Raw genomic sequence first — 23,130 nt, 5'->3', positions numbered from 1 at the left:
TATGATCCATCCATTTTAAACATCAGATAATGCTAGCTACCCCCTTCCCCACTCTCCACTCCCCTCCCCCCTCAGTTTTCTCTTCTTAGGGTGCAAAATCAGGTTGCTTATCCCCACAATTGGAGCACAGGATGGTGTTCTAGTTCTAAGCACCACTTCTGGAACAAGGCTTTAAAGAAGCAGAACACCCCCCCACCCCCGGCCAGCTTCTGTCTCCATCTGCCAACAGGTCAGATGAGCAGGATGAAGGGAAAAGTGGGCCTAAGTCCCTGAGTCACTATGTGGAGGAGAGCCATCTCCTGATGAGAAATACTTCTCTTGATGTCAAGTGTGCAAGAAATAAACTTCTGTGTTGTCTGAGCTATTACACATCCTTAAATCTATTTCTATACAGACTGTTTAAGTACATTGTCTTAAACTGCCACTGAACTGACTTAGTTACGTTTAAGCATTCCCAATTAGGCATGGTGCCCAAGATCTTCCTGGTAATGGGTTCAGATGGACAACTTGATACAAAGATCTCTGCCTATTAGATCACTTTTCCTCCCTCCCTCCCTCCCTCCCTCCCTCCCTCCTTTCCTCCCTCCTTTCTTCCCTGCCTCACTCTTTCTGTTCCTTTTAGTGCTGTTGGGGATTGAACCTCTGCACGCTGTCTACTGAGAGTTCACCTTGATCATTGATCTTTTTTCCTGTTTCCCACTTGGTCCTTAATGAAGATGTTAGAATCCAGTGAGTTCTCAGGAGAGACCATCTCCGTTTCTCTGTTTGATGTATTTTTCTGCATTGCCCCTCTCAGCCACCAGATGAGACAACCGATCCCTCTATGCAGGGCAGTGATGACCACAGAAAGATGCTGTGGCCCCAATATTCATGGTGCCCATTATATGGGCAGAGCAGGGCCAAGCGGGTCACAATTTGGGGCCATTCTCTTTCATACTAGCCCACCTGGAAACAGGTGCAAGTTGTAGCCAATCTAAATAGTGGAAAGGTGTATCTAGAGGCGGAAATGGTGGAATTACACACCACCTCACCTTTTGCAAGCCGTGGCCTCCAATGCTCAGCCTGCTGGACTCAGCCTCCTGGACTCAGCCTCCTGAACAGCTGACAATGCAGGAGTGAGCTGCTGTGTCTGTCCTAATGAACATTTCAGTGATTATCTGCCTTGCTGAGGAAATGCTTTTGCTCATTCCTGGCTATTGAAGAAATCTTAGAGTTCTCTCCAAGTTATATACCTCATAATAATGAAACTATTAAAAACAATGCCAACAAATATTTAATACTATAGACCAATGCTTATAATATTTTAATTTAAAAAAAACAATTATATTCAGTAAGTGGACCAAGCATTAGTGGCTCATACCTGTAATCCTGGCAACTTAAAAGACTGAGATCTGAGGTTTCCAGCTCAAAGACAAATTCAAGAAACTCTTATCTCCACAGGACTAGCAAAAAGCCAGAAGTGAAGGTACGGTGACAGGGTGCTAACCTTGAGTAAAAATGGCTAAGAGAGAGTTTGAGATTCTGAGTTCAAGCTCCAGAACCAGCATACAGGAAAGTATAAGCAGTATGCATCAGTATATATAAAGTAAAAATAGCTGGGTGCCAATGGCTCGCTCATTCCTGTAATCCTAGCAACTCAGGAGGCTGAGATCTGGGGAATGCTATTCAAAACCAGCCTGCGCAGGAAGTTTATGAGACTGCAAAACCACAATAAGCTGGAAGTGGAGCTGTGGCTCAAGTGACAGACCATTAGCCTGGTGCAAACGAGATTAGGGACAGTGGTCAGGCCCTGAGTTCAAGTGCCAGGACCCACACAAAGCATTTATATACATTAACTCATTCAGCAAATAAATATGAACATTCTAAATACATATACCAGATATTATAGGTATAAGTATTTGCATGTATGTTCTAGAAGATTTTAGAGTTTCTTCATTTACATTTTGTAACTTATAATGAATGTATGTTTTCTAATAAAATAAGATTACAAAATAAAAATGTCTTGAGAGATAAGGAAAAGCTAACATCCTAGCAACAGGATTTCATGAAGTAAACGGAAAGAAATGTTATTTTGACCTTGTGTTTCACAGGGACTCACCAGATCAACTGTGCATTAGTTATTTTTTTATTTCCTTTTTCTTTTTTACCATTAAAAGGAACAGATGCATTCCACGTCACACAGATCGGCTGGGGACCTGCCAAGCATTTTCTTAGCAACCGAACTCCTGTCTTCTGCCCTGTATGTGAGGAACTAAAACAGCCTGTTAATGGCTTAAAATAAACCTGCCTTTTTCCATTTAGCATTTGATCAAAGCGATGGATTCTCTCTTGCTGATGAATTTAGTTCAGCTTCAAGGGACTTTTCCCCTTCTTCCTGGGGAGGCTAGACAATCAAAATTGTCATGCCAAAGAGTGACAAGCAAGCCTAGAGAGTGGGACTTATGTGGAGAAAGGCAGAGGGATCTATTGTCATTTCACTGTTGTTCCCTCCTTTGATTTTTTTTTTCCCAAGGGTACAATGTTTTTTCCTTAAATTTAAATTCTGCTTTTTTTGCACTATGATACTTAGCTTACTTGATTAAAAGCATTAATTTAGATGACTGCTGCGATGATTACTATTGTTATTATGTGGGACTATTTTTTTTTCTCATTCCTAGCACTCAATATGCTTTCAGATTTAATTAGATTCATCTGACAGCCGAGTACACCATTTCCTGGAGTTGAGAAACAAAGGACTGGACAATTCGTGATGTTGCCAGGGGAGAGAGCTCGCCACCACCAGCAGTGGGGAAAGCCGGTATGTTCCCAAGGGGTAACTACAACGGAATTAATGGCTGCTGGGCTCAGTATAAACATTCATGTCAGAGTGATGGCTTGGAGAAAGGAGACCTCCACGTGGTTGCTTGGGCAGAGGAGAGTTCACCAGCAGAAAGGAATCTGCTGGCCCCCAGAGAGGGAGGTGCAGGGACACCAGACACGGGGGAGAGGGTGGGGTGGGCGTGGCCCCCCCCCCGTGGAGGCGGGCAGAGAGGGGGGCCACAGCCCATGCCCAGAGTGGAGGGACCCTGGGGGCCACCCCCTGCCCCCAGGTGTGCCAGGTACCTGGGTTGCAGGTACTGGGCAGGGACTTCTGGACAGGGCCACCTGTGCATGGAGGGAGACTCAAGGGGAAGGAGCCATGTTTCCCTGCAGACCTAACAATAGGAATCTGCTTTGTTCTCAGAACTGATCTTGCTGTCAAGGCTTGGCTCCCCTTCCCCCTGGAGAAACCCTTCCCCCTGGGGAGACCCTTCCCCCTGGGGACCTTCCCGAAATCCTTCAGCCCAGAATCTAAATCCAAATCCACCCTCCCAGGCCATAGATGCCAGAGAGGGGGGAGTGGGCAGGACACTTGCTCGATCCTTAGGCTCTGGGAGCCAGACCTGTACCACAAACTCATGAAAGGCTCTGAGCCTCTGAGACCCTCTCCCCCGCCCAGTCCCCCACCTACTGAAGTCCCTCCACCGTGCCCCCAGTATGCTACCCCCACTCTCCTGACTCCTCAAGTCACCAGAGCAACCCTCTTCAACTGCTCATTACATTTGATCTGGTGTTTTGTTTGGTGGGTTGGTTGTTTTTTGCCAGTCCTGGGGCTTGAACTCAGGGCCTGGGCACTGTCCTTGAGTATTTTTTTCTCAGGGATGGTGCTCTCCCACTTGAGTCACAGCTCCACTTCCGGCTTCTTCTATGTATGTGGTCCCAAGGATTTGAACCCAGGGCTTCATGCATGCTAGGCAGGCAGTCTACCACTAGGCTATGCTCCCAGCCCCTTTATTCTTTTGAGGTTCTTTTCTGCTCTTTATTTTATTACCATCATGATTCAGTTTCCTAACACTGAGTCTGCATGCACATGGAGGCATTTGTGTCCAAAGACTTTAGAAATATTTGCTCAATAAGGAAACTTCATTTCTTTAAAAACAGACGGCTCAAGCACAAGCCAGACATGCAGTGGAGCTCAGAATAACAAAAGCCAAGTGGGTGACATGCAAAGGTTCTGACTCACAGGAAACCCACACTGCTTCCTGGCCATCTTTCCCAGTCTTCTCATCTAGAAGCTGCAAAACCCAGCAACAAATGGCAAGTTGCTGCCCTGTTTAGATCTCCACTTTATTTTCCCTAGAGCAAATTCCTAAATGTTAAGCATCATCAAGCAATCAAGTTGATTCTTTCCCTGCATAGTTTTACATTTTTTTTCCCTCTAGGGGATTGAAAGACACACAACAAATGTAAAACACATTCTGGAGAAAAAAGCACTCTCTCAGTGTTCTGCTTTATTTACATTTTAAGAAACAAAAGGATTTGGCAGATTGTCTTTGCCTTTAGATATAACTGATCTGGCCAGCCTTTAAAAGACCCGCTTTTTTATTTAACCTTGTTGTGTGGCTTGTCCAAATTCTTCATTGCAGAAGTGGGGTGGGGGTGTTGGTAAGCCACTTTAGAAAATGCCACGTGTGCACACACACACACACACACACACACACACACACACACACACATTCAGGTTTGTGTCTGAAAGAGTTAACAGTAAGAAAATCTGACTGCAATATGTAAGCACTATGGATTTGAGGCGTGTCTTCCTGGGGGCCTTGCTTGCTTTGTGGAAGGAAATGTGATTGCACCCCCACCCTCAGCAAACCGGCAGGAAACACCTAATCCCACAGTCAACTTCCTGTGGGATTCCTGTCTTTGGAGGCAAGTTCGACCACCACCACCACCACCGCCACCACCCCGCCAGGTGTGGGGCAGAAGAAAACTCCTGGGACATTCTCCTGGGCTGGTCCAAGACCAGACCCAAGATCTGTGCAAATTTCAGCTGCCTCAGCTGCCTGCTTGCTATACAATTATCATCTCCATTTCTGAGATGGTTTCCTTACCTGCAGGAGCCTGATCTCCAGCTCAGTATTCCACTCAAATAAAACCCCTCATGTTGAGAGTGCCATTGTATCTGCAGAGTAGCTGGGACTTTCTCTCTTTCTATTGCATAGCCCTATGCTTAATTCCAAGGGATCTTGTCTCTCTTAGAAGCTCTTTTGTTCTTTTGTTAGTTTATTGTATACCAGGACTGGCACTTGGCTCTTCCTTGGCTCTTTTGCTCAAAGCTGGCACTCTACTACTTGAACCACACATCCATTTCTGGCTTTTTGATGGTTAATTGGAAACAAGAGTCTTATGGATTCTTCTCCTGGGCTGTCTTCAAACAGCAATCCTTCTACCTCAACCTCCTGAGTAGCTAGGATTACAGGTATGAGCCACCAGAGTCTGACATATCAACAAAAGAACATCAATGATCATTTAATGAAGACATGATATTAGTTAATTGCTGTGCTAATTCTGGCAATAGAACATAAAATTAGGTATTTCTTGTGGCTTGTAATTAAGTTGAATGTGCCTCATTCCTATTAAGAGAAGATTAACTGTTTTAGTTAGTGAGAGATAGAGTGCCATCTCTGAGGCCAGGGCTTATGTGGCAAGCCCTGGCAAGGCCTGTTCTCTAGGAGAAGGAAGGAAGGAAGCCATAGCCACAGAAAGCCAACACAGGCATCTGCCTCCCCCTCTCCCATTTCCATCAGTAAATGTTTCTTCTCATTTTTGAATCCCAAAATCCTAGAATATTACCTAGTAAGATCAAAATATCATTTTGTAGTAAGATCAAAGTACTTTCCTGTTACAAGAGCAATCAATCTGGTTGTTTGAAGAATTTTGGAATCTAATTTCCAATATAAAATACAATAGCAAATTCTATTCTTGCAAGGAATTATTGTTTTATGAATGAAAATAGCAGACAAGAATTTTTGTTATTTTTTTTCTTAGTTTCAGTGACAAATTCTATTGATAAGTTAGTTTCAGTCATAGTAAACCAAAGAAAAATTAACACAGAAAACTTTAGACCTAAAACCTATTTGTCAATATCAGGATGGATGTTGTTGGGCTATCTTTGGAAATGACTCTTTTGAGAGGAACGGAAGAATTAAATATGAGCACCTCAGACTTAAGGGTTTAGGCTGTGGTACATTGTTTTGCACATAGAGAATATTCTAAGGAAATATTTTATTGAGAATTTTATTAGATGGCATATATTTTGAGAGTATTGTATGAGTTTGAAACAAGCATATTTGGTTGGCTATACAATGGTTCGATGGCCCAGAAAAGAGTAAAGATGATAGATAGATAGATAGATAGATAGATAGATAGATAGATGTACACATGTATTTACATACACAGAAGATTCTTGCTGCCAAATATGGTAACATAAAAAGTATTCCAGGTATTAAGAAAAAATACTCTTCCAATCTAAGGTGGGGTATATACTATATTCAATATTTAGTAAGTAAATTTAAAGTTTATCTCTTCAGTTGCTGTCATCAAATTTCAAGTACTCCATAGCCACATATTAACTAGTGGCTACCAGAATAATAACACGGATGTAGAATTCCGCTGTCATTATGTAAAATTTTATTGGACAATACTGATGCAAAAGCAAGAGAGGTTTTTTGTTATGCGCTTAATTGGAGCTTATTAGTCTTTCCTTGCAATGAAGTCTTCCCTGAACCAATTTCTGTCATAGATTACTAAAACCCAGGCTATTTTATTATGCTATTCACATAGTGATTCGATTTCTAATTAGAAGTTGATGAAGTTCTTTCATTTACTACAGTACCGCATTTTCCAGTTGCATTAAGAAGTTAAATTATCTCACAGGAGATAACAAAAGGCAGGAAATTACTCAACAGACTAGGAAAATAAATATATATGAGATATATTTGTGTGTGCACATGCATGTGCATATTTGTGTCAAATGAAAACCACACATAGCCGTGTGTTTCTGTCTTGTAAGTTGAAATGCTAGATATACTGTGCTTATATTAGCTGCCTTGTGAAATAGAGGCCAGTTAAGTCCAAAGCTATAGGAAATTTCTGGCCCACTTAAGGGATTTGGGTGTATATTTATATGTGCCAGCCCTGGGGCTTAAACATAGGGCCTAGGCACTGTCCTTGAGCTTTTGTGTTCAAAGCTAGTGCTCTATTCCTTGAGCCACAGCTTCTGCTTTTTGATGGATAATTGGAGATAAGAGTTTCACAGCCCTGGCTGACTTGGAAATGTGATCCTCAGATCTCAGTCCCCTGAGCAATGCATGCCCAGCCAGAAGGAATTCTTTTTTTTGCTTTTTAATAATTTTTATTGTAATCAATAGAAGGGTTACATTATATTAACCAGATAGAAGGTGCATAACTTCACAAACATTGATACCCTTTCTCATGACATGGTCCCCATTTCCCTCCCACCCTCCCCCCGCTTATCTTGATTCCCCTCCTTCCCTATCCAATTTCAGATAACCAATTAAGCACTTACAAAATATATCAGATAACAAGGTGAAAAATTGTAACAATATGAGATAACCAAGGAATGGCAAAAGAGATGAGCAATAACATAGTACATTAAGGACAACAGTCACTCGTTATATGGCTTTTGTTTCCTTATCCTGGAGATCCTTACACATGCACAAAGACCTGGGTTCAATTCCTCCATACCACATATATAGAAAGGGCTGGAGAAGGAATTCTTTAATGATCCTGTTTGAACGTGGTGTAACGTTCACATTTTGTTGAGCAAGTCAAGGTATCTGACAAACCTGCCATCCTCTAGGAGGGAAGAATATAGGGAGAGAGGGAGAGTGTATAAAGTTCGAGAGAGGTGGGAAGAGAAAAAGGGAGGGAGGGAGATGGAATGGGGGAGAGATTGATTTATTGTCAGAATCAGCTCACGTGACGTTGAGACCAAATGTTCCCATGCTACACCATGGCCAAGCTGAAGTTCTGCCTATACTTCATCCTGATTGCAAAGCGCCACGAGCAGGTGTTGAGTCTCCCAGTCCAAAGGCCTGAGAAGCAAGGGTGCCAATGTCTGGGCAGGAGGGGATGGTCATCTCAGCTCAACAAGAGGAAGAGAGAGACAACGCTGCCCCACTAAGGATCTTCTTAAGCTCAGTCCACTGATTTCAGTGTCACTTCCCTTCTACAAATGCCCTCAAAGCACACCCAGAGACAGTGCATTACCTTAACTCAAATTGTCACAGAACATAAACCATCACACTCCTGTTTATACTGTTAGAAGGCAGACATGTTTTTCTCTTGGCCTAAAACAGACAGTCTCCCTTTTTTTTTTTTAGAACATCTGAGGTATTTGATTCTTCCACATTACTGGCCATAGACAGCTGTGGGTTTGGCATCTGACCAGTCTAGGCTCAGCAAGACTGGTTGCTTTCTCTATGGATTGGAATCTAGACAACACATATGAAACAGAAGCCTTGAATAAAGAGTCTACTCCTTTATGATTTGGGCATAAACAGAAGGTGTCATTTGTAGCCAAATGAGCCAAAATAAGATTCTCTGCACTGGAACATTTCAGGGAGAATCACATTAAAAAAAAATCATCTCAAGCTGTTTCAGAGAATGGTGGATGCAGGTCATGTTGTTATTCTGCACTTGAGGTGTAGGCGAGGCATGTCTGCACCAATGTGACACAAAATGATGTTTTTACCCTTCCTTTGCGTTTGCTACCAAAGCACCAAGAAAACAAGAAACATTCCCTGCGCCTCACCATTTTGTGCCAGGACCCTGCTGTCTTGGGTGGCTTTCTCCCTCATGATAGAGCTCTGTCTCTTCCAGACTGGTGTCTTGCTAGTTGATTCAAGAGAGTCTTTCAGACTTTTCTGTCTCAACTTGTTTTGCACATCCTCCACATCTCAGTCTCCTGAAAAACTGGGATTACAGGCATGGCCATTCATGCTTGGCTTTCAAGGTCCACAATTACAAGGAGAGGAGCATTCTTCTGCTCATGCAGTAAGTCACTTTTCTATTAGGTAGGGCCCTTTGCTGCCAGCAGGGCACATATGAGTCCATGTATCCTTCAAACACTGAAAATGAAACGAGTATGATTTCATGGTGTCCCGGGACTATGGAGATTGAAGCACAGAGGAGTAAATATGTGTGCAGACTATGCTGCTAAGTGTTGGAGGCAGAAGGTGAAGCCAAGTGTGACACGCTGGCACTGTTCCAATTGGCTCACCCACCCTCTGGGCCTCACATCTCTACCAGATGTGAAGGACAAGCCATATAGTGAAGAATGGCAGTAAACCCGCAGTTCCACCAGAAACAAAAATTAAATTACTTAAGAAATAATGTGTGAGCTTGGAAAATGGTGTATGTAGGCTTATAGTGAAAATGAGGGTATTAAAAATGAAAATTGACAAAGAAAATCACGTTAAGGGTGAAATGTTGACAACAGAGTCCTGCCTTCGCAGCTCTCTTAGTAATTTTGCCTTTCAGATCGACTTTTTTTCCCTTCAGCAAGCTTATTTTGACTCTAATCCAGTTGCGGCAAGCTTATAATTAAAGTGGCATTTTCACTCTGGACGTTTTTCATACTGATTGGATAGTGGCGTCTACGACAGACCAAAATCCCTTGGGATTCTGGCACATACAACAGTGAGATGGAAGCAAGCGGCTGAAATCCCTCCTCCATGGAAGACCGTAAAAGTCATGGACGTTATTAGGTGATGAGGCAGTGCATAATTCGTTGGGACGTGGTCAGTGTTGGGAGGTTCTGCACTCTGCACTCATTATGTTTTCATCGGTTGGCTGATAAAAGAGATGGAGAGGGAAAAGGAATGGAATATTATTTGGATGATTAAGAAATGAAAATGTGAGATGTTCTGACATTGACTATGACTTCTGAATACCTTGGATGTGTGTGTGTGTGTGTGTGTGTGTGTGTGTGTTTGTGCGTGTGTACACTTATGCACACATGCTGGCACTAGGGCTTGAACTCAAGGACTCAAGCTCTCATTTGGCTTTTTGTTCAAGACTGCCACTCTACTACTTGAACCACAGCTCCATTTCCAGCTTTTTGCAGGTTACCTGGAGATAAGAGCTTAATTTTAAAGAGAAAGGGAATGTTCAGTCCATTTTTTTTAACTCAAGCTAAAAATATCATGTAGAGAACTCAAGCCTTTTTTCTCATTCTCACTACTTTCTTTATTCTAGTTATGGAGTCTGATGATAAATGTGATATCCTACACCATACAGTAAGTCTAAGTAAGGGTTGAGCCATTAAGAATCTCCCTCCTGCAATAATATGGTGCTATTGTATGTACAAAACAACCCCAACCAAAGGATCTTTTAGGTCAAATTATGGGAAAGTCAGTCATTTTGTCCCAACACAAACAAGATGATCGGATGTGTGCATTGAGACTTCTCTGGAGAGAGTTGGGCATTTAAGAATTGGAAGCCATCACTTGGATGAAAAAGGCCCCCTGACAGTAGAGGGGGAAGAAGATGAGTTCCAGAAGGGCACTCTGTGGATTGGAAGAGCCAGGGAGACATTCAATGCGACATCTAAGGCTGTGTGCAGCTTCTCATTCCCAGACACTTTCGTCATGCAGGGCCTCCCTGGAGCGCTTCCTGGCATGGCTGTTCACAGCGGCTGGGGTCTTCTGGTGTGGCTTTGGTGTACTCAGTGGATAAACAATCATATTCCCCACCCCACCCCAAGTGGAACTAAGAAAAATTTCTTCTGTCTCTGGCATCCAGCTCTAGTGCCTGGGTTTCCCATTCTGCAGGCCAGTGGCTCTCTCATCACCCTTGCTGTCAGGGCAGCCACCATCTCCAGACAAATGTCTCCGAATGACCTTCAGTTGACTATTGATTTGTAATGGAATGTTAATCGTGAATCTTTTGATTGTATTGTAATTCTTGGGATACTGAACCTAATCATAAACACTAATTCATATGGAATAAGGGAAAGGCATGCAAAAGAAATTTATTGCTTGGAATTTTGAAAAACAAATACCCAAGAGTGAACAGGAAATGAGGATTTAATGCTAGAAATTTTACTTGTAAGGACTGACTAAATAAAAAAAAAACTGCCTTTGGGAAACTTAACAATCCTGCTTAATTATAAGCCAATATAAGAGTAAGAGATAAGGATGAGAGTGTATTTGTGGGAGAGAGTATGACAGAATGAGAATAAGATTTCTACAAAGCAAGCTAAGAAGTAGAAATAATATTATGGCTATTATAGGCTATAATTCTTTTGTGTCTACAGAATAGCAAAATTCTGACATCTTTCAAGTTTTGTCCAATGCTAACAAAGTTAATCCTGGGCTTGGAACTCAAGGCACTGTACTTACCAAGCTAGTGCTCTACTAATTGAGCCATACCCTCATCCTCCACTCCTTTTTTGGCTGTACTAGAGGTTTGAACTCTGGACCTTACACTGGCTAAACTGACCACACGACTGAACCACATCTCCAGCTTTTTTGTCCCACTTTTGGAAGTCTTTTCAAAATGATATAAAGCTCTTATTGACTTTCCTAACTTTATTTCTCCTGCTACGGTTATTTTATGCATTACTCTGTAGGTATCTTACTTATTTTTGTGCCAATAGGGAATAATTTTACCTAAATATTAACATTAGAGATGCTAACATACTATTTCTTGGACACTTTTATTCTGTTGATTTTAAAGTTCATCCATTGCCTTTATTCAGCTTCCTGCACTACTGTTTTTCATGCTGTTTACAGTAATTTTCAGCAGGAAAAAAAAAACCCTTAACCATATAGCATAATGATTTGAGGAAATAGAATTTCAAAGACACTTGTTTCTTGGATCTGTTGGTTCAGTTTTAAAATAGGAACATTATACCCAGAAAAATATGCCATGTGTGAATTTCAGACATATTTTCCCTCTGTGCTATGTTCAAATTTTTGCCCAAATATTTTTGTTTTTCCCCAAGTTTGTCAAGAAAATCGGTATGTATTCAAAATGTCTTCCCATGTATTGAATTGTGGTTGGTGTGGTTGTTTACGCATCCTTGATGTGGGGTCACCTACATAAATGATTCCAGTGTGTTTTCTGGTTAGCCTCTTGTGCTATAAAACATCAAACAGGTTTATTTAGCCGTGGGATGAAAAGATCTGCAGGAAGCAAGCAAAGGCTGTTAGCTGAAGCCAGGAGGAAATCTTTCAAAGCATGATGGGCTGTGTCACACACATGAAGGATGCAGAGAAATTGCTTACTGCTCTCTCCACAGAGCTCTCTGTGGTAGGTAGCAAAGAATGATGGGAGCCAAGTGCTTAAGGCATGGATTTCCTGGGAGGGAGCGAAGTGGCACCCAGGGGAGGGAGAGGACACCCAGAGCCACCTGGTCCTCAGGGTTGTCAGAGTGGGGACTCCACCCCCAGCCTCAAGCTGTTTCTGCAGACTGGAAACTATTTGCAAGGCCAGCTCAGGAAATGAGATTTTTTTTTTTTTAAGAAACTGAAAAGCCTCAGCTCCAGTCATTAGTCTGTATATACATAAAGATATATAAAGATATATGTAGTACATATATGTGTACATATATATGTGTGTGTGTGTGTGTGTGTGTGTGTGTGTATCTTTGGACCTAATGACTGGGGCTGAGGTTTTTCAGAGAGTGTGTGTGTGTGTGTGTGTGTGTGTGTGTGTGTGTGTGTGTGTGGCAGATAGCTTCAGGGTTAGCTTTTCCCCCTGATGGCTGCTCACATTGATTTGCTGCATAGATTGATTGGTTTTGGCATCTGCAACTCTGCTGAACATCCAGGGTGGAGGGAAGTCCCATGGCCAGACCAAATTCAACCATGATGGATGAATATAGAAGACACATGTGGTGTCACTATCATAGATAACAACGCTTAAAGATAGTGACAGCTGGCTCTGAGGTCTTCAGTGAGTGCCGTTTTATTAATGGGGGAATTGGGACCCTGGGAATCTGAGCGAGAGAGTAAGAGCTTATTTGAGATAAATGGACCGTGTGCTTTACCTGGAGAGGAGGCCACCAGGTGAACAGGAGACACTGCCCTAGACCTTTGTCTTGCCATTTGGCAGTGACTCAACCACACTTAGCAGGCCATGCGGGCACCTTTGCATTGTTGCCTGGGGAACAATGCAAAATTCCTTTTGTATTTATTGTGGGGATTGTGTGACAAGTATTGCCCCATAAATCTCACACCATCTTCTCCATAAAGATATCAGGGAGAAATTCCTCCCGGGCCTGAGAGATGAGGAAAGCTATGTTCCCAGGGAATCCTTACTATTTCTCTTGATAGATCCTGAGCCTGGCCAAGTGCATTTTCCGTCCCAGGAAAACCGAGGGGCTGGGTTTAATGTTTAATCCATCCATCATTCATACTTATATTGCTGGTTTTATTTTGCTGTCTTACCCTTATTTTGCTTTTAGTTTTGTTCTTTACTCTTACCACATATAAATATGAAACCCATTTTTTTTTTGCCAGTCCTGGGTTTGAGCTCAGGGTCTGAGCACTGTCCTTGGACTTTCTCAAGGCTAGAACTCTATCACTTGAGTCTCAGCACCACTTCTGGCTTTTTCTATATATGTGGTACCAAGGAATTGAACCCAGGTCTTAGTGCATGCTAGGCAAGTACTCTACCACTAAGCCAAACTCCTGGCACCATGAAACCGATTTTTTAAGTGATGAATTGTCATTTACATTTTTACCTGCATGCCAGTACAGCCGTGAAACAGAAATATAGCTTTGGTTTCTGTTGTTTTGTTTTGTGTCATTCCTGTGTTTGAACTCTGGGCCTGGGTGCTGCCCCTGAGCTTTTTTGCTCAGGGCTTACACTTTACCACTTGAGCCACAATTCCACTTCCAGCTTTTTTGTGGGGAGAAAGGGGTGTGTGTCAGTGTAGTTAATTGGAGATAAGACTTGGCAGAGAATTTCCTGTCTGGGCTATCTTCAAACCTAGATTCTCAGATCTCAGGCTCCTGAGGAGTTAGGATTACAGGCTTGAGCAACTAGCTCAAATCAAACCTTCCTTTGGTTTAGAAAATAATGTAAAATGAGCTGGATACTGATGGCTCATGCCTGTAATCCTACCTACTGATAAAGACCAAAGTTGGAAGCCAGGCCAGGTAGAAAAATCTGTGAGATTCTATCTCCAATCAATCAGTAAAATGTTGGATTGGAGACATAAAGCATTGAGAATGTTTTCCTTCTAAAAATTACATTTCTTAAATAGCTGGAGACCAAGCTTCTTGCAAACTTAACAATTAGCAAACCCAACTTGAAAGTTGTCTTTTGCTCTTCCTACCTTTTTAACGTCAGCTTAGAGTCACAGAACATGAAGTAGACAGAAGATAGCACTGGCTTAGAAACGGTGTCAAAGTCATACAGACTGAGACGCTCCATGGGTGCAGAACAACTTCTTGCCTCCCACCTCCATTATCCAAACTTGTACCTCCATCACTTTGAACTCTGACCTCTGAGCTTCTGAGTCGCCACCACCAGGACCCATGAGCATACATGGTATTTCCTCGGAGGCCATGGACAGACTTCTCTAATGTTTTACTGAACTCTGGGTCCACATAGTGTAACTCTATGGAGGAGATCACACAGATTAAGCAGGTTAATAACTAGTTTATTAAACCAAATGAGATTATCTACAGCAAAGTGGGAGTTGCTGTCATCAGAGGCTATGTTTCTCAAACTGATCTGTTCAGGGGAAAACCAGAAAGTTGGTAAATATGGGTCATCTGACTCAGCAATGGATGGTTTAAATCATCATATTTTTTGTTTGACAAAAATTAGTCAATATCAGAAAGAACAGTATTATATCATTTGCAGGGAAATGAATGGACCTGAAAAAAATTATGTTAAGGGAAGTAATTCAGGCTGAGAGAAACAAAGACTGGGTGTTTATTCTCATAGGTGGAAGTTAGATCTAAATGATAAATACACAGTGAAACATATCGGATCATATGAACATACACACAACCAAATTTGCTGAAGGATGGTATTCTCAGAAGACCATTCCAGTGGTGGGACTCCTGGAACAACCAATTAACAGTTTAACAAAATGAACACCAGGAAGCTGAAACATGAGTTTTCAGGGTGGGGTGAGGCCAGGAGGCAAGAGGAAAGAAGAAGGATGGGCAAATACAGTCATAATATTCAATGTATAAATGTGACAATAGCACTAGAGTGAGGTTGGAAGAGATGGTGGAGAAAGACAGAAAAACAATAATAACTGGGAAAAGAGATTTTTTTTAATTCTTGAAACTTACAACAGAAACCAATCTGTTGGATTCTGGTGATTCCTGTGAACTAAAGCACCTGGATTCAATAACGCTTTCAATGTTTGAGATGGTTACAAACCACAAAGATGAAGGAAAATACTATGAATTTCATTTCTAATCTAATTTAAAAGTCCTAAAATAGAATTCTTGAAAAACACTGTTGCTTTCTGAGCAGAGCAAGTGAAGAGGCGTTTCATGGCAGGCTAGGGAATGTGGCACCCAAAAAGCCAATGAAGGTTTGGGGACTGAAGGTTAGACAAGAGACAGCAAGACTTGAAGACTGGAGCCTGCCCACAGCAGTGTTCACAGAGACTCCAAGTAGATCACCTGGGATGAGTGGCTTTACTAGGTATGGATCCTCACTCATCCTTGTGTCCTTCTTCAGGTGTGACTGCCACCACTGGCACTTCCCTCCAGGAAACTAGACCTTTCACCTGTCACACATTTTCCAGTGGTGAAAAAATCACTCACCAAACCAAAGGCCTGATTTCAAGTATAAAGTATTGGTACAGCAAAACACAGACCACCACTATCCACTGGGGAATGATTGAAATTTCTTATTATAGCCAGGTATCAGCATTTTGAAGTGATTTATTTTTTTTCTTTCATCAACGATTTTCATATATCACCGAGTTAGAATATTTCGCTATGAAAAAACATGCTTGGACATTTCAATTAATTAATCTCTATGTTTTATAATTCTCGGTGGCATGAATGAGGTTGGTGTTTTGTGTGATTAGCCTGCATTGTGGCCTGGGTAACTATTTCATAGTTGCAAGATTTCAAGGAAGACAGGAAGGCTCAGTTTACCTGTATCAAGTTGCTCCAAAAATCCATTTTTATATAGATGAAGACACAGTCTTCTGATACTCTTCAGCTGTACTGTTTATTAATACATTAAATATTGCTGTGCTTTTCATATGCATTTCACCATGCATTTATCCATATGCATTTACATATGATAAAATCATATTTGTAAATTCTGTGATTACTAGAGACTCTGAGCACTCTTGTATGTGCTGTTAATACCCAAGGGAGTAAAGTGCCTTCTTCAAAATAGAACACTTGGACTGGGCACTGGCCCTGATGTCTATTATCCTAGCTACTCAGGTAGCTGAGAGCCCATGGCTTAGAGATGCTCTTTGGAGATTTGAATGATGGTTAGAAGTGTTTGATGCTGATTTGGGTGCCTTGGTCAAATGTCTAGCAATTTGGGCCATGACCTATGCATGGTCTTATCAGTCAGTAAAATCAGTAGCACACATGCTATTTTAGTCAGGGCTAGCAGAGTAAAACCCCATGGTCTGGGCTGCTTAAACAATAGACATCAATGTCTCATAGTGATTGATGTCTCACGGATGCCTCTGAGAGGCTGGTTAAGTTTCTAGTGGGAGCTCTGTTCTAGCAGAGTTTCTTTTCCTCTCTATCCTCAGCTGACCTTTAGTCTGCACTGGTGAGGAAGGAAGAAAGAAGAGAATATGAGTCAGCCATCACCCCACTAAACTGCACGAGCAACAAGCCTAGGATCTCAGGGACAGAAAGAATGGGTTTCTGGCTCTACGCCCAGTGCTTTGTGGGCTTGATTAGGGCTCTGGGGTGGGTCCAGTTCTGCTCTCAATGGCTGCTTCTCTTTGGATCCCATGTTAACCAAGTCATGTTCTTTACCTGGCAGAGAGCAGAATGCAAGGGGCCAGTCTTCTTTGCAGAAAAGTCTTCCGTTGGATTATCATTTCTTATGTCTGTCAGTACATGTTCCTGTTTTTATTACAATAGGTCACATGATTATCCATTTAAAAATAATGTTGTGGTTGGTAACCAAAATCAGCTGCAGTGAAAGACACAGGTGTTTACCAACACTTAATGCCACTCTGAAACAATATGGATACAGAGAAATGGAGAAATGTCATTTGCTTGGATCCTGCATTCCTTTCTTTTCTTCTTTCTTTCATTCTGTCTCTCTCTCCCTTTCTTTCTCTCTCCTTTCCTTTCTTTCTGCATTTTTAAAACTTTTTTTATTATTATCACTGTTATTATATGTCACTGTTATTATAACAGTGATATACAGAGAGGTTACAGTTACATTACTCAGTTCCATTTCTTTTTGACCAATGTCACCCTTTTCTCTCTTTCTCTTTCCTTCCTTCCTTCCTTCCTTCCTTCCTTCTTTCCTTCCTTCCTTTCTTCCTTCCTTCCTTCCTTCCTTCCTATCTCTCTCTCTCCCTTCCTCCCTCCATCACTCCCTCCCTAACTACTTAAGGATAATAATTTTAAAAATAGATAAACTAAAAATAGGCCATGTGCTGGTGGCTCATTCTTATAATCCTACCTACTCAAGAGGCCAAGATCTGAAGATGGTGGTTCAAAGCCAGCCCAGGCAACAAGTCTATGAGACTCTTATTTCTAATTAAGCACCAAAAAAGCCAGAAGTGTAGCTGTGGTTCAAGTGGTAGAGTGCTAGCCTTGAGAAAAATAGCTCAAGGACAGTGCCTGGACCCTGAGTTTAAGCCTCAGGACTGGCAAAAAAAGAAAAGAAAAGAAAAGAATGACACCTGAAAAAAATTAAAACCACCATTTAAACCATTTACAGTTCAGTGGACCAGGTGTCAACACCCTGAGTGCATGTGATTCATGCTCAGTCATTGGCAGTGTGAGTTGTCATCTAGAAACTTCCAAGACTGCTCTCTTGCTGTTTGGTCAGAAGGACTCCACCCTGTCTTATATTTTAATGATAATTGTCATCCCCAAGTATTTGAAGCCGGGACAGGTACATAAGTAAGATTGCTTCTAATGAGATTTATGACATTACAAGGACTTTTTTTAAGTGTTGACTTTTTTTATAGTATGCTCAGAAACTAAAGCCAAAGAGCATAGTCAGAATCATGTAATTTGGCAAACTGACTTATTCAGGAATGTAGGAATTGGCAACTTCCTCCCAAGGTTACTAATATGAATTACTTTACTGATTAAGGGATCAACTTCTCTCATTAGGTCTCTTTATCAAAATAATATTCCTTGGTGTACCTTACCAGAAAACCTAAGTAGGTAAAATTAAAACTTTGCTGGTTTCTTGTAATAAAATATCCAGGCCTAGCCATGAGAGACTATATAATTCTCCCTCAAATCTGCCTTACCTGCCCAGCAAGACAAATCTCTTAAGAGTGCAGGTGGTGTGTCTTCCCAGATAAAATTACTCAGACAGTACACAGATTGGCTCTTCAAAAAAAAAAGTCGGGGGGGGGGGATGGAGGAGTTACAGTTGAAATGAATTCAGAGAACTGGAGGCATGGCTCAGGGAATGTGGGCCTTGAAAAAAATGCCAAGATCCAGGGCAGGAGATCCAGCTTCAGTATAGAAAAGAAGTGGGGAGGTGCCCACATGCTGGTCCTGGGGCTTAAATGTAGGGTCTGGGTGCTGTCCCTGAGATTTTTTTGCTCAAGGCCAGCATTCTACCATTTGAGCCACAGCTCTACTTCTGGCTCTTTTGAGGTTAAGAGTCTCATGGACTTTCCTGCCTGGGCTGGGTTGAACTGTGATCCTCAGATCTGACTCTCCTGAGTAGCTAGAATTACCGTGTGACCACTAGGGCCAGGATATACCCACATCTCCATCAGCATATATTAGTTATCCAAGATGATTTCATTGTGATATTTTCATACATACATACATACATACATACATACATACATACATGCCCCTTGATCAAATTCACCCCTCTGTCACTCTCCCACACTCTCCCCCTCCTTAAAGCAATTTCCACAGGCTGCATTGTTTTATTCGCATTTACATTTAAGTCATTGGTTGTTATCTTCTCTGCTCTGTCCCCTTCTCCCTCCACATAAGTTGCTACAAGAGAAGCTGTTTTGCATTCCTGTCATTCATTTTCTTCAGTATATCTTAATTGAATAAAAGGTTTACACTGTGGCATTTCACAACACATGTATTATACTTTCCTTAGATTGGGCTCCTCTCTTGCTCTTCCTTTCTTTGTCCTTCCTCACCTCTCCACATTCAGTCAGTTTCTTTAGGCCACTTTCATTTAGACACCTGTATTTTAGTGTTACCCTCCATCTCTCAGACAGTTGGACATTTATAATCATGATCCATTTGTAGATATTTGCATCTGGGTGTGTCTATCTTTTAGGTATGAATTCTACACTGAACCATGAATTACAGAATTGCTCTGCTGGAGATGGAGTGAAGACACGGAGGCAGCCTTCACCCCCACTTCTCCCTCCCACCCCTGCCTCTCAGAAGCCTAATGGTTCGGTACAGTCCCAGCTGTATGCAGTGTGTGACACCTGCAGGTACAGATATGCTTGTGGCTGTGGAGGTGGCATGGAGAAAAGGCAGTTCTGTGGCTCATCCTTTGCTTTCTTGAGGCTGGCTTTTCTATTCTGGGCTCCATAGAATTTGAATTGAATTGGAATCCAACAAATCCTTGTTGAAATACTTGCCAAACAGCACTTGTTTCATGCCATGAGAATTTAGAGAAATGCACAGAGCTGACTCTGCCCCCACCCCAAAATTGTACAATCTAATTGTGAGGCCGAGACTGTCACTGGTGACAGGAAAACCAAGTGTCTAGATTTTTCAGATCTTTTGCTTAGACTTGAGCTCAAATACTGTGTGTGTGTGTGTGTGTGTGTGTGTGTGTGTGTGTGTGTGTGTGTGTGAACTCAGGACCTGGGGACTGTCTGTTAACTCTTTCACTTAAAGCTGATGCTTTCACTTGAGCCACATCTCCATGTCGGCATTTTGCCAGTTAATAGGAGATAAAAGTCGTGGGAACTTTCTGCCTGAGCTGACTTCAAACCGGGATCCTCAGATCTCAGCCTTCTGAGTAGCTAGAATTGCAGACATAAGCAGCCAGCCTCTGGCTACAAGAGGCATTTTATATAAACTGGCCTTGAGTTCAAGTCGATAGCTCATTTATCCAAACAAAAATCAGTTCCACAAATGGAGGGTTAAAATGGCTTATAATGCACATACTAAAAGAAGATTTTATACATACACACAGACACACAGGTATGCACACACATATAGATACATACATACATTTGTATCTACTGTAATTTCTTGGTAATTAATAACTGGAATTTTCAAAAGTTATCAGGAATTTATCTACTAATCGGTATGATAGTATGCTGATGGATGGTTGATATGCATCCTTGGAACCCCAGCTACTCAGAAGGTGGAGACTGATGAAGTTATAGTTCAAGACCAGCCAGAGCAAAAAGCCAGTACCCATTTCAACAAATAAGCACAATGTGATAGTGCATCTCTACCTCCTCCGTGCCAAAATAGACATACTAGGAGAATCTCACTCCAGGCAGGCTCAGAGACCCTGTTGGGAATAGAACTAAAGCCATAAGGACTGGGGACATGATTCAAGTTTGTAGAGCAGCTATTTAGCCAGCACAAGGCCCTGAGTTTAAACCTCCATACTGCCAAAATACATGCATGCCACTCGTGCTCAGATACTAACTTCCTTCCATTTGATGGCACTGGAGAGGATGAAGCCCGAGTTTCAGAACAGTATAGTGGGGCTCAGCGGAAGAGCAGCTGGTGGGACAGCATGTTAGCTGAGGAAGGCAGAACATGACTCTTACCAAGCCAGACAAGGGCTGGAGGCAATTACTGCCATCAGAGGCTCAGTTGCAAGTCCTCAGTGGTCCTCGACAAATCAATAGTTTGGGAGGCAAATATAAGTTCATTCAGAGGTCATTTCAGAGCAAGGAAAGTAAAATTAGAAGGTGCTTTTGCAGCTTCTCTAAAGAGGAAGTTACAGGGTTTGCCTTGAAGGTCAGTGAAGGACCACTAGAGACAGAATGAGGCCTGTGACCCTGTGAAGTCACGGTAAGGGAGAGTGGGATAGCTGGTGCTGACTGAAGAAAGAAACTGAATTCACAAAGCCTCTGGGAAGGTAGGAGCTGGGCTTGATGCACGTGAAAGTCTGATGCCACTCAGACTTTATCCTATAAAGCTGACAGCAGCCCGCAGATGGGAGAAAGTGCATGCAGCTCTCGAGGGAAGAGAAAAAGCCTTGTGCTCTTACAGTTTCTTCCCAAGCAGAGGGGCTGTGCCCCTCAAATATAAGAGAGAGGCAGCAAATCAGAACTCCCAACAAATCTGCGGGAAAGGAGACCTGGTTTGAGGTGTCTGCTCTACTTGTCTGTATTGAAATTAAAGGATGACAAGTGATCTGTAAACATTGTGCTAATGCCAGCATGAGGTATTTTAAGAACTTTCACTCTATCACACACAAAAGGCCTTAAAAATGTATCAGAGCCAAGTGCCAGTAGCTCATACCTGTAATCCTAGCTATTCAGTAGGCTGAGTGAGATCTGAGGATGCCCGTTTGAAGCCAGGGTGGGCAGGAAACCCCATGAGACTCTTATCTCCAATTAACCACTCAAAAGCCAGATATGGCACTGTGGCTCAAAGTGGTAGAATGCCTTGAGCAGAAGAGATTAGGGATATCACCCAGACCCGAATTTCAAGCCCCATGGCCAACAAAAACAAACAAATAAAATATCTATCTATCTATCTATCTATCTATCTATCTATCTATCTATCTGAGACTTGTAAAACTCACTATAGAGTAGTTTGGACTGGGTAGCAGGGCTGGATGGTTGCAAGCGGGAATGAGCGCCCTCAGGTAACCTCACCCCATCATGGACTCTGGGAAAAGAGTGGGGTAGTTGGCCAAGAACTTTGGTGTTTCCAGTCTAGTTCAGAAGCTGGCTCAGTCTAGAGTGTGGATGTCTTTATGTCGTGGCATTTGGGGGCTACTGTATAAAGATGGATTTTCATTTTATTCCTTCAATACATACAATTTAACAAATTAAAAAAGCCAGTGCTGGTGGCTCACACCTGTAATCTAGGACTGTGATTCAAAGCCACCCCAGGCACAGAAGTCCATGAGACTCTTATCGCCAATTAACCACCAGAAAACCAAAAGTGGTGCTATGAATGCATGACCATAAACAAACAAAGAAAAAGACAAAAATAAAGCTAAAAATATACCCAGAAAATGATGAGTACAACAAAGAATGTTTCAGCCAATGTATGCTTTGTAGTAAAGAGACCTGGGGTCCAGAAGGCTCACCTACAACACCTGCAAGTCACGTCCAGAGGTTCTTCCACCTTCCTCCACTTGGCTGCCTCTAGCAGGAGGACTGATCACGAGGCCTTGCTGCCTCTGAGGACCCCAGTGGAGTAAGAGCACAACCCATGATGTTTGCTATAAAGAACGGGTGGGACAGTTTTGTGCCAGTGACTTGTGGTGTTGTCTCCATTGTATTACCACTTGTACAGAGTACTGATTGTCCTGAAATCCTACCAGCTTATGATTGACTTTGAAAGTATTTGGGGTATCATTGCCTTGTGTGTGTGTGTGTGTGTGTGTGTGTGTGTGTGTGTGTGTGTGTGTGTTGGTGGTGGTGGTGGTGGTGATTGGATTGGTTGTTTCTTTTCATGGGAAATCTTACTACTCTGACATAGCACATTTGTTCTGCATTTCTGTACCTTTCTTCTGCCATTTCTCCCAAATATTTTATGATATAATACAGGCTATGGCCAAAATCCCTCTTGGTATCCACTGTCTAAGAGAGCTGAGGTCACAGTGATCCCACTGTATACCACAGGAGGTATGGGAGGCATTGATCCTGCAACCGCAGTGCATGCTGGGAAAGTCTCCTGAGGCCATGTCCCAGGAGAAAATGATGAGCAGGGATAACAGCTTCAATTTGTAAAAGTAAGCCACAGGCAAGTCGCCTCAGAGGTCAAGACTGAGAGTCCTGTTTCCATAGCAACACAGGACTGACCCTGTCCCCAGAGATGAAGCCTCCTCTTGGATTATCTATTCTCAGATGCTGAAGTTTTTAAGATGTAAATTAGCTACTCAGGAGGCTGAGACTGAGGATCCCGGCTTCAGGTTATCTCCACTTTACCAGGAGAGTATGGCTTACAC

This window comes from Megascapheus bottae, chromosome 8, assembly GCF_031878675.1.
Source record: "Megascapheus bottae isolate mThoBot1 chromosome 8, mThoBot2.hap1, whole genome shotgun sequence".
Lineage (NCBI taxonomy): Eukaryota > Metazoa > Chordata > Mammalia > Rodentia > Geomyidae > Megascapheus > Megascapheus bottae.
Note: the sequence above shows the minus strand (reverse complement) of the source record.